Source organism: Dendrobium catenatum, unplaced genomic scaffold (assembly GCF_001605985.2).
Source record: "Dendrobium catenatum unplaced genomic scaffold, ASM160598v2 fragScaff_scaffold_582, whole genome shotgun sequence".
In the NCBI taxonomy this organism is placed as follows: domain Eukaryota; kingdom Viridiplantae; phylum Streptophyta; class Magnoliopsida; order Asparagales; family Orchidaceae; genus Dendrobium; species Dendrobium catenatum.
The window spans coordinates 67,202-77,431 of record NW_021319044.1 but is presented as its reverse complement, the minus strand read 5'-3'; the positions used below and the strand labels follow the sequence as shown (position 1 = coordinate 77,431).

At 32.6% G+C, this 10,230-nt stretch overlaps 1 protein-coding gene across 2 annotated transcripts in view; it reads right to left on the bottom strand.

Moving 5' to 3' along the window:
• Positions 1 to 8,386: 8,386 nt before the first annotated feature.
• The window catches only part of LOC114579627, a 5,084-nt gene continuing 3,240 nt past the window's right edge, over positions 8,387 to 10,230 (bottom strand). The window contains exons 2-4 of one of the 2 annotated variants that reach the window (XM_028694847.1): positions 9,344 to 9,538; positions 8,752 to 8,914; positions 8,387 to 8,664 (exon numbers count right to left, since the gene is read on the bottom strand). The gene's annotated coding sequence lies outside the window, so the exon portion shown is untranslated. The remainder of the gene's footprint in view (positions 8,665 to 8,751; positions 8,915 to 9,343; positions 9,539 to 10,230) is intronic. The other variant, XM_028694848.1, reaches the window with a different exon arrangement.

Here is a 10,230-nt window from a genome sequence, read left to right as displayed (position 1 = left end):
TATCTAAAAAATAAATTTAACCCCAAAAAATAATATTGTAGTATAATTAAAGCTTCAATACAATTCTTTGAACAATCTCTAGTAATTTGGTATATTCTGAATCAGTGCATTTCTGCTCTGTAGTATATTATGCTGCCAGTTGTTAAATCATTTTGTTAAATTCTAAAATTAATTAATTTATATTTATTTAATTGCAATGGCAGTAATTATATGCTTATTTACTTGAAATTTATGATTCTGAGGAGATTTGGTGTGGGGGATGCTTTATTCTGATGCTATAATGTAATTATTCTATATATTTTTTGGTAAGAAATAAAAATAATAATAATGGTTGACGTATTTTTTATATATTCTAAGTTATTAGCAGCTATGTAGTATGTTATTTGTTTTATGTTTAATTGAAAGAAGAAAATCTAAAAAGTTTCCCAAAACTCTGATCTTGGATTGGCCTATTGCAAGCAAACACGATAGGACATGTATCGTCTATGGGTCTTATCGAGTTGGGTTGTGACACTACAAACGATGATCATAATCTTGAAGCCCTTTAGAAAGCACATTATAGTATAGTTCGGCAACATGATGACATAGCCTTTGAGTTCTTTTGTTTCTTTATAGAATTATGGAGAGAACATTAGTCCATCAAAATGGAGTCAAATGTTCATCAAACCACTCGAATGGAAATGCCAGCAAACCAACCGACTATTAGACAAGTGGGAAATGTAATCCGTGATAAGAGGCAACTACTTATAGTTCCCAAAGTCACTACTGAAAAAATGTCATTTTTTCGGTGGCTATTTGTCCACTAGAAATTAAATTTTTTGGTGGAAGTATTAATGCTGGTTCCTTTAAGAAATTGTGTTAATGCTAGGGCGTCCCCTGGAAGTGTGCAAGGGCTGCTGCACCGGCACCCAGGTGCAATGTTAAATAGGCAAGGGTTCCCATATCAAGAATGGATGTGGGCAAAGAAGCTAGTCCATGAAACTAAAATTAGGATAGAATCTTGGAATATAGGTTCCCTTACAGGAAAATTAATGGAATTAATAGATATTATGATTCATAGGAAGTTAAATATTTTGTGCATTCAGGAAACTAAATATGTTGGAGAGAAGGCTAAGGAAATTAATAGTTTAGGATTTAAACTTTGGTATTCGGGTAGGAGTCGTACTATAAATGGTGTAGGCGTTATTATAGATAGTAGTTTAAAGGATAATGTTATAAAAATTAATAGGATTGGAGATAGAATTATAGCTTTAAAGATTATTGTTGATGATAAGATTGCTAATATTATAAGTGCTTATGCTGCTCAAGTAGGTTTGGATATGAGTTCTAAATTAAATTTTTGGAATGACTTAGAAGAATTAATACAAAAGATATCTCTTGAAGAAAGAGTTTTTATTAGAGGAGATTTAAATGGACATGTTGGAAGAGAGGTAGATGATTTTAAAAGCATTCATGGTGGTCATGGATTTGGAACGATGAATAAAGGTGACAATACCATATTGGATTTTTGTTTAGCTTATGATTTTTCAATTGCTAATACATTATTTAAGAAAAAGAATGAGCATCTCATCACTTATAAAAATGGATATAGTACAATCCAGATTGACTATTTTCTTATTAGCTCTATTTGCTCATCAAAGATTATTTAGATTGGGAAAAGACTAGTGAAACATTCTTTAAATATAAGAAAATAAAGCATGAGAAGCAAGTTAAGTATGTTAGTTATCGACTCAAGCAGTGATCTAGCATGTGGTCTCAAAGTTACTCCATTCTTGGTGGCATGAAGGCTATGGGTAAATGCGCAGCTAGTATAAAACGAGCAACTTCTTAGAGTCAATTTTTCACCCACTTATTTCGAACAAATGTTATATCTTAAGTATCGGCATTATTTGCAAGGTAGTAGATTAGTAAGTGATTACATCGAAGATTTTTATTGCTCAAATGCAATGAATAGTTTGAACGATACCACAAATCAATTTGTTACTCTATAAATCGATGGCCTAAAGGATGTTATTCAAGATAAGTTGGAGCTAAATTCCATATGGTTGCTATCACAAACTGTTAATATCACACTTAAGGATGAAATTCATATCAATCGATAATCACATAGTCATTCATCTCACCATCTTGTACTTGAATAGCCCCCAAAAGCTACTAAACAACCCTTCAATTTGGCAAGATAGTTGCAAAATTAAAATTTACTTATAAGAACCCCTTGTCAGCTTTCATTTTATTTATTATAGGTTTTTTCCATTTCAAGTCTTCAATCCACCATTTACTTGGAACATGTAATGCTTCAGCTATAGAGAGAAAAAGACTAATGGGGTAAAATATTGAAAGAGAGAGGGAGGAATGACTTTCCATTTTGGACCAAACAATGAAAATTGATTTTGGTTGTTGAGATCTCCTCTTAAGGATTTGGCTAATGCTAAAGCTAAAAGACTAAAGGGGCTTAAAGCTGATTGTTTTAGTGACTTAACAAGTTTGCCAACGATGAAACCTACTCTAATTTTTGAATTACGAGCTATTGAGGAAGGTGTTGTTTTTTATGGGTGGAGGTTGTGGGTTTCTTCTATTGGTGAGTTAAGGAAAAAGATTTTGCAGGAAGCCTATTATTCTGGTTGCACCATTCATCGATGAAGTAATAAAATGTATCATGATTTGAGGAGTATGTTTTGGTGGTTAGGGTTGAAGCATGAAGTAGTTGAATTTGTCTTCAAGTGTGAGACTTATCAGAGAATGAAAGCTGAGCATCAGAGACCAAGTGGTTTATTGCAACCATTATATATCACTGAGTGGAAATAGGAACAAAGTACTATGTGTTTCTCTAGATCATGGCAAGGTCATGATGCTATTTGGGTAATTATGGATTGACTAACGAAGACTTTAATTTTTTTGCCAATGAAATATACTAATTTTATAGAGAAATTGGCTCAATTGTATGCTAAAAAATTATCAGATTTCATTATTTATTAATCTAAAGAAGCCACCAACAATCTTTTTGGACACATGAAGAGCATCAATAGTTCTTTTTCCCCTTTGCTTCTCTCTCGCGACTTGCGACTCATGACCTCGAGCAAAGCTTTCGTTTTCTTTTTCCCTCCTCTCTCGCCCGCAAACACAGATCGCCCATGGCAAATGTTTATATCTTCTAAACTCTAAGGGTCATGTTATTTGCATTCTCCTCTTAGATCTGGTAATGAGATGGAAAAAAGAAATTATTTTAATGTATTCTACCCTTCCAAATAAGACGGAAAACATAATTATTTTAATTTAGAACCCCCCAAAATAAAATTTATGGCTCCGCCACTGAGTGTAATTCATCCAATCAGTCCAGCTCTTATCATAAATGCTACATAAGTTAATGGCACCATTAAGAGATAATCCTTACTCTAAACCTACCATAATTAAGTGCTTCAGATGTTTGTAGCAAGGTCATAAATCTAATGATCTCCAAAATATGCAACATCTCTAACTATTAGAGGATGATGGGGAAGAAGAAACATGCAATCTTGAAATCAAAAAAAGATGTAGAATCAGAAGATGTAGCTAGAATTGAAGAGAGTCGCTTGTATGTGTGCTCAAGAAATTGCTATTAACACCTAGACATTAAAATAATTCTCAGCATAATGCCATTTTTAGACAAACATGTAATTTCAATAGAAAGGTTTATGTGTTATTGATTGACATCATATGCACAGAAAATGTGATTTGTCAATTTATTGTCCAGGCATTATAACTCAAGACCACGAAAAATCCTAAACCTTATCAAATGAGTTGGGTCTAGAAGGGCATGGATATTTTAGTGTCTAAAATGTGGATAATTTTATTTTCCATAGGAAAAAAATTATGTATGTGAGGTGTGATGTGATGTATTAAATATGGATGTCTGCCATTTGATTTTAGGAAAATCATGGCAGTATGATGTTGGTGCAATTTATGATGGCAGAACTAATACATATTCATTTGATTAGAAAGGTAATGTTAGATACTATTGTCGCAGACACGAGACAACAATATGGTGTCAATCAAGTCTAAAGATGCTATGTAAGTGGTGTCGATTATAGTTGATTTGCTAGTTCCACAGTCCTTTGAGGTTTGTAGCTTTCATAGATTAGCTTGTTTTTGTCGTCAATTTATCTCGGGCTTCAGTTTAATCATGACACATATCACAGATTAGTTGACATAAATATAGTTTCAGTGGACTGAAGCTCAACAATGTCGTTTTGAAGCCATAAAAATTACTCTTTCCATAGCTCAAGTTCTCACCCTTCCTGATTTTAACTAGACCAAGATTTTGTTTTATGTAGTAACCACCGAGCATAACAGCATATCAACAACCAAAAAATCATCAATCGGATGCATGCATTATGGATTTTTGTTCCTATAAAGGTTCACTTTTGTTTTAAAACACAAGACAAGTGCCCAAATTGAGTTGTTGATGCTCTCAGCAAGTGCTCAGCTCTTCTTACACAATTAAAACTAAAATTATAGGTTTGAAATGTTTAAGTAATCTTTATGCTATTGAAAAAGGCTTCCAACTCATTTGGCAAACTTGTCTTGATAATGTTTCTGTTGAAGACTATTCAACCAGACATGGCTATCTCTTTAAAAGTAATTTATTGGGCATACCAGAATCTTCATAGAGATAGCAATTGATTAAAGAGGTGTAATGTGGAGGTTTTTCAACCCATGTTGTTCATAATAAAACTATTTCACATCAACAAATAAGTTTCCTTTAGCCACATCTCTGTTGAGATACTTGTCATTTGTGGAGCTGTGTTTTGTTTTCTAGACTTAGAATGGTGGAAGTCAAAAGATACGTTTATATCTTCCCCTTAATGTTCCAAATATAATTTTGGAAGATTTAAGTTAGGATTTTGTTTTGGTTATGCTTTGCAGTAAGCATGGCAACAATTCTATTATGGTTGTTGTAGACTAATTCTAAAAAATAGCACATTTTATTGCTTTTAAGAAGACTTTTGATGCACTTTATATAGCCTGAGTGCTCTTTAATGAAATTGTGCACTTGCATGGAATCTCAAAAAGTCTTACATCTCATAGTGATGTCAAAATTATTAGCCAATTTTGACAAGAGTTGTAGAAACATTTGCATACTAAAAATTCAATTAAGTTATGCATATCATCCACAAACCGACAGTCAAACAAAAGTTGTAAAAGAGCACTTAGAAACATGTTGTGTTGCCTGGAGAATTCCAAGTGCTGGGGCAAGTTGAGTTCACCTACAACACTATGGTTATTCATTCCGCTGGTAGGTGTCCGTTTAGTATAATTTACACTAAATTGCCTAATTATAATCTTGACATAGTAGTTTTGCTAAAATGCAAGAGTAAGGTTGTCTTTACATTTGATGTTTGAAAGAAGCTCACATAATCAAATACCAAGTATAAGCTAGCAGTAAACAACCATCACTGAGCAAAACTTTTCAATCTAGGTGACTTGGTTATGGTTTAACTACGGCGTGAGAGGCTTCTCCTCGCGATTACTCTAAACTCAACCAGTGAAAAATTTGTCCAATTCCAAATATAAAGAAAATCAATGACAATACTCAGATTGTTGATTTACCAATTGAACTTAACACTTCTTCAACATTTAATATTATTAATATTTACCATTATCACCCCTAGATAATGCAAAGATAACAACATCCTCGTTGGACAAGAGTTTTTCTAAAGCAGAGAAATATGATATGGAGCATCATATGCATTTTGTGCCTTAAGGAATTCTTTATCCTTTTCCTATCATTTATATGTCTTATTGTTTCCTACTATTGTAGTTTGTTTTTCTGTTATGTTAGTGCAAAATATACCTTTTTTGCTGTTAGTGCTTTTTTCAACAGCAGAGTAAGAAACTTCAAGTACAGGTCTTTAACAATATATCCATCTTCTTGATTAGGAATCTCAAAGAAGCAGAACAACATTCATGGGGAACAAACACAAGAGCTTCTTCTTCTTAGGTTTTGAAGTAACAGAAGCCAAAAAATTTGATAACTGAAAGCCTATAAAGTGACAAGAAGGTTCTTAGAATTCCTTGTTCTCTTCAAGTAGCTTTTCCACATCATGGGCAAGAAGGCTCTTCAGAACTCGAGTGATCAATGGAAATGTTGAGCATTTATGACTTCTCCCAAAATTTCATTCATATAGCAAACTTGTCTTGACAATGTTTCTGTTGATGACTATTTAATCAGGCAGGGCTATCTCTTTAAAATAATTTGTTGTGCATACCACAATTTTCATATAGACAACAATTAATTAAAGAGATGCATTGTGGAGGTTCGTCAACCCACGTTGGCCTCAATAATACTATTTTACAGCTGCAAATAAGTTACCTTTAGCCACATCTCCGTGTTCTTTTTTTAGACTTACAAGGGTGAAAGTCAAAACACACAGGTTTATATCTTCCCCTTAATAATGTTCCTCATATAATTTGGGAAGATTTAAGATTGGATTTTGTTTTGGTTTTGCTTTGCACTAAGCATGGAAATGATTCAATTATGGTCGTTAAAGACTAATTCTCAAAATGGCGCATTTTATTGCTTTCAAGAAGACTTTTGATGAACTTTATATAGTCTGAGTGTTCTTTAATGAAATTGTGCACTTGCTTGGAATACAAATAAGTCTTACATTTTATAGTTATGTCAAAATTATAAGCCATTTTTTGGCAAGAGTTCTGGAAACATTTGCATATTAAAATTCAATTAAGTTTTTCCTATCATCCATAAACTGGCAGTCAGATAAAAGATATAAAAAGAGCACTTGGAGACATGTTGTGTTGCCTGGTTCAAGAGAATTCCAAGTGCTGGGACAAATTGATGGGGCAAGTTGAGTTCCCTACAATACTATGGCTAGTCATTTCGCTGGTAGATGTCTGTTTAGTATAGTTTAAACTAAATGCCAAATTGCACTCTTGACATAGCAGTTTTGCCAAAATGCAATAGTATGGCTGCCTCCACATTAGCCAACCAATTCTCTACAATGCTTATTGATGTTCGAAAGAAGCTCACATAATCAAGTATCAAGTATAAGCTAGCAGTGGACAACCATTGCTGAGCAAAACTTTTCAGTCTAGGTGACTTGATTAAGGTTTAACTACAATGTAAGAGGCTTCTCGCGCTTACTTTAAACTCAACCAGCGAAAAATTGGTCCAATTCCAATCAAAAAGAAAATCAATGATAATGCTCAGATTGTTGATTTACCAGTTGAACTTAACACTTCTTCAACATTTCATATTGTTAATATTTACCATTATCACCCCCTAGATAATGCAAAGATAACAACATCCTCGTTGGACAAGAGTTCTTCTAAAGCTAGAGAAATATTATATGGAGCATCATATGCATTTTATGCCTTAAAGAATGCTTTACCCTTTTCCTATCATTTCTATTTCTTTTTGCTTCCCATTATTATAGTTTTCTTTTCTGTTATGTTAGAGCAGAATATACCTTTTTGGTTGTTAGTGCTTTTTTCAGCAAGAGAGTAAGAAACTTCGAGTATAGCTCTTTAACAATGGCAAGAAGGTTCTTCGAATTCCATGTTCTCTTCAAGTAGCTGTTCTACATCATGGGCAAGAAGGCTCTTCAGAACTTGAGTGATCAATGGAAATGTTGAGCATTTATGACTTCTCCCAAAATTTCATTCATATAGCAGTTTAAATTATAAATTCATGAAGATTTCAAACCATAAGAGTGAGTATCAATGTATCTTTAGAAATAGGCCTCATTAGGGCTGAAAATGAACCGAGCGTTCCACAAGCTACTCGTAGCTGGACTCGATTACAACTCATTACTAAATAAACAACATATAACTAGTTGTTTGACTCGTTTATGTTTATGAACAATATCAATTAAAGCTTGTGAACAAACTCAATAAGAAGCTCAATATAACGATTGTTAAGAAACTCAATTACTATTTGATATAGAGCTTATGGATCATTAGGAATTGATTAAATCTTGTTTAAATCTTTATTTGACATATTTTCATATAATTTTTAGTTCTATTGTAATAAATCGTTCTTATTTTATAAAATATTATTTTCATTTGTTATGATATACTCTTTCAATATAATGCTTTTTTTATGAGTAAGAGAGATTTATTCATTTTTGTTGGATTATTTGTTTTAACTATTCATGAACAAGTTTGTTTATAAGAAGAATTATTTTATGAGTAATTTGTTCATGAATGAGCTTATTTTGTAGCTTGAAAACAATTCTATATATGTTCGTGAATGAGCTCATTCGATAGCTTGAAAATACTCGCTAGATGTTTGAAAGATTTGGGTGCCTAATTAGTACCTCTAAGTAACTGTTTTTTAGTAGGCTCGATAAGGCTCATTCGTCTAAAGCTCAATAAACAAGAAACGAATCGATCATGAACCAAACATAAACATTTGTCATTTTAAACGAACAAAGCTTGATTACAAACATAAAAGCTAGAATTGAGAGCATGAACTGAGTTCAAGTAAGCTGATAATAAACGAGTTCAAACATGAACAAGCACATGTTCGTCTCTACTCGATTCATTTGCAGCCCTAGATGTCACTTCGGTTTCAACATGTTAACACCTAAGAGTTCACAAATAATGAACTCGATGATGGCGTTCTCAAATTTAGTCAGATTAGTTTGGCTGTCTTGCCCTCTGTAGCACCTGCAGGCAAACTTTCTCGATAACTAGTTTTCTAATAGTGGTCTTAAGGATAATCAACTATATGGGAGGGGGAAAGATTGGAAGAACCTGCATGATGAACCGAAATCCCTTGATCATAATCACTTGTAATCACATCAAAGGGCTTCATGTTCTTTCAAGGAGGCAGTCGGGGCTACAACATTGCTTCAGTATATTCAATCCTCTTGAGCTCCTTCTCCCTTCGGTGCTTTTTTAAGGGTTGTTTGGTTGCCTGAAAAAGAATACAATGTAAAGTAAATACAATGCAAAATAAATGTAATATATTTAAAATACTTTGAAGCTATTTGGTTGTCTGCAAAGTAAATGAAGCAGAACTATTTCTTTTGTTTGATGATGTATATGTATAATAAAATAAAGCAGTGTATTTTGAAAATGTTTCTATAGAATAGAAAAATATATATGAATTTGAAGATATATATATAATCATGTAGAAATAGCTAATCTTGTAGATCATCTAAACTTATAAACCTAAGAGGTTGTTTGGTAGCAGGATTTGAGGCAAATCCAGCCAAATGCGAAAAATGGACATCTTAAATCTCACATTGAATTAAATCCTCTTTTTGTCATAAATTCCCTATAGTTCAACGGATTTATGGGATTTGGCTAAAGAAGCTTGTTACGGGGGAAGAAGGATGGTTACCTTCGATCCAGCACGAACAAGAATAATGATGCGAACCGTCGTGACTTCCGATCCGACAGGGAGGAAACGTCGTCGACGAAGGCGAAGAAGCTTTTTAGCGACTCATTCAGCTTGGAGTAGCTCCAATGGAAGATAAGATTAGAGGGAGTCGTCTTAGATGGTTTGGTCACATAAAATGGTGGCCTTTTTGATTACCTGGTTAGGAAATTAGAAGTATTAGATTTAACTTTTGTTAAAAAAAGTAGAGGTATACCTAAAAAGACTTGGTTAAAAAATGTTAGAAATGACTTTTGTTTATCAGATTTAAATGAGAATTTAACTCAAGGTTCTGAAAACCGGTTTAACTCAAGGTTCTGAAAACTAAACCGGAGAACGAACCGGAAGAAAGAGAGTTTCACGGTTCGACCAGTCGAACCGGATGACATAATAAATAATATTATTATTATAAAAATTTAATAAAATTAACAAAATAAAGGAATATAATAAACACATAATTTAATATAAATTATTGCTAAAATTTAACTCAAGGTTCTGAAAACCGGTTTAACTCAAGGTTCTGAAAACTAAACCGGAGAACGAACCGGAAGAAAGAGAGTTTCACGGTTCGACCAGTCGAACCGGATGACATAATAAATAATATTATTATTATAAAAATTTAATAAAATTAACAAAATAAAGGAATATAATAACCACATAATTTAATATAAATTATTGCTAATTTATTTTACATATTTAAATTTAATTTATAAATATAAATTATTTAAAAACTCACAAATATAAAATTATAAATATAATTAAATATTTTAATATAAAAATATTTCATTTAGTAACATAAAAAAAAATTTAGAGGTGAAAAACTAAAACTTTGCAAATTTTTAACATAAGAT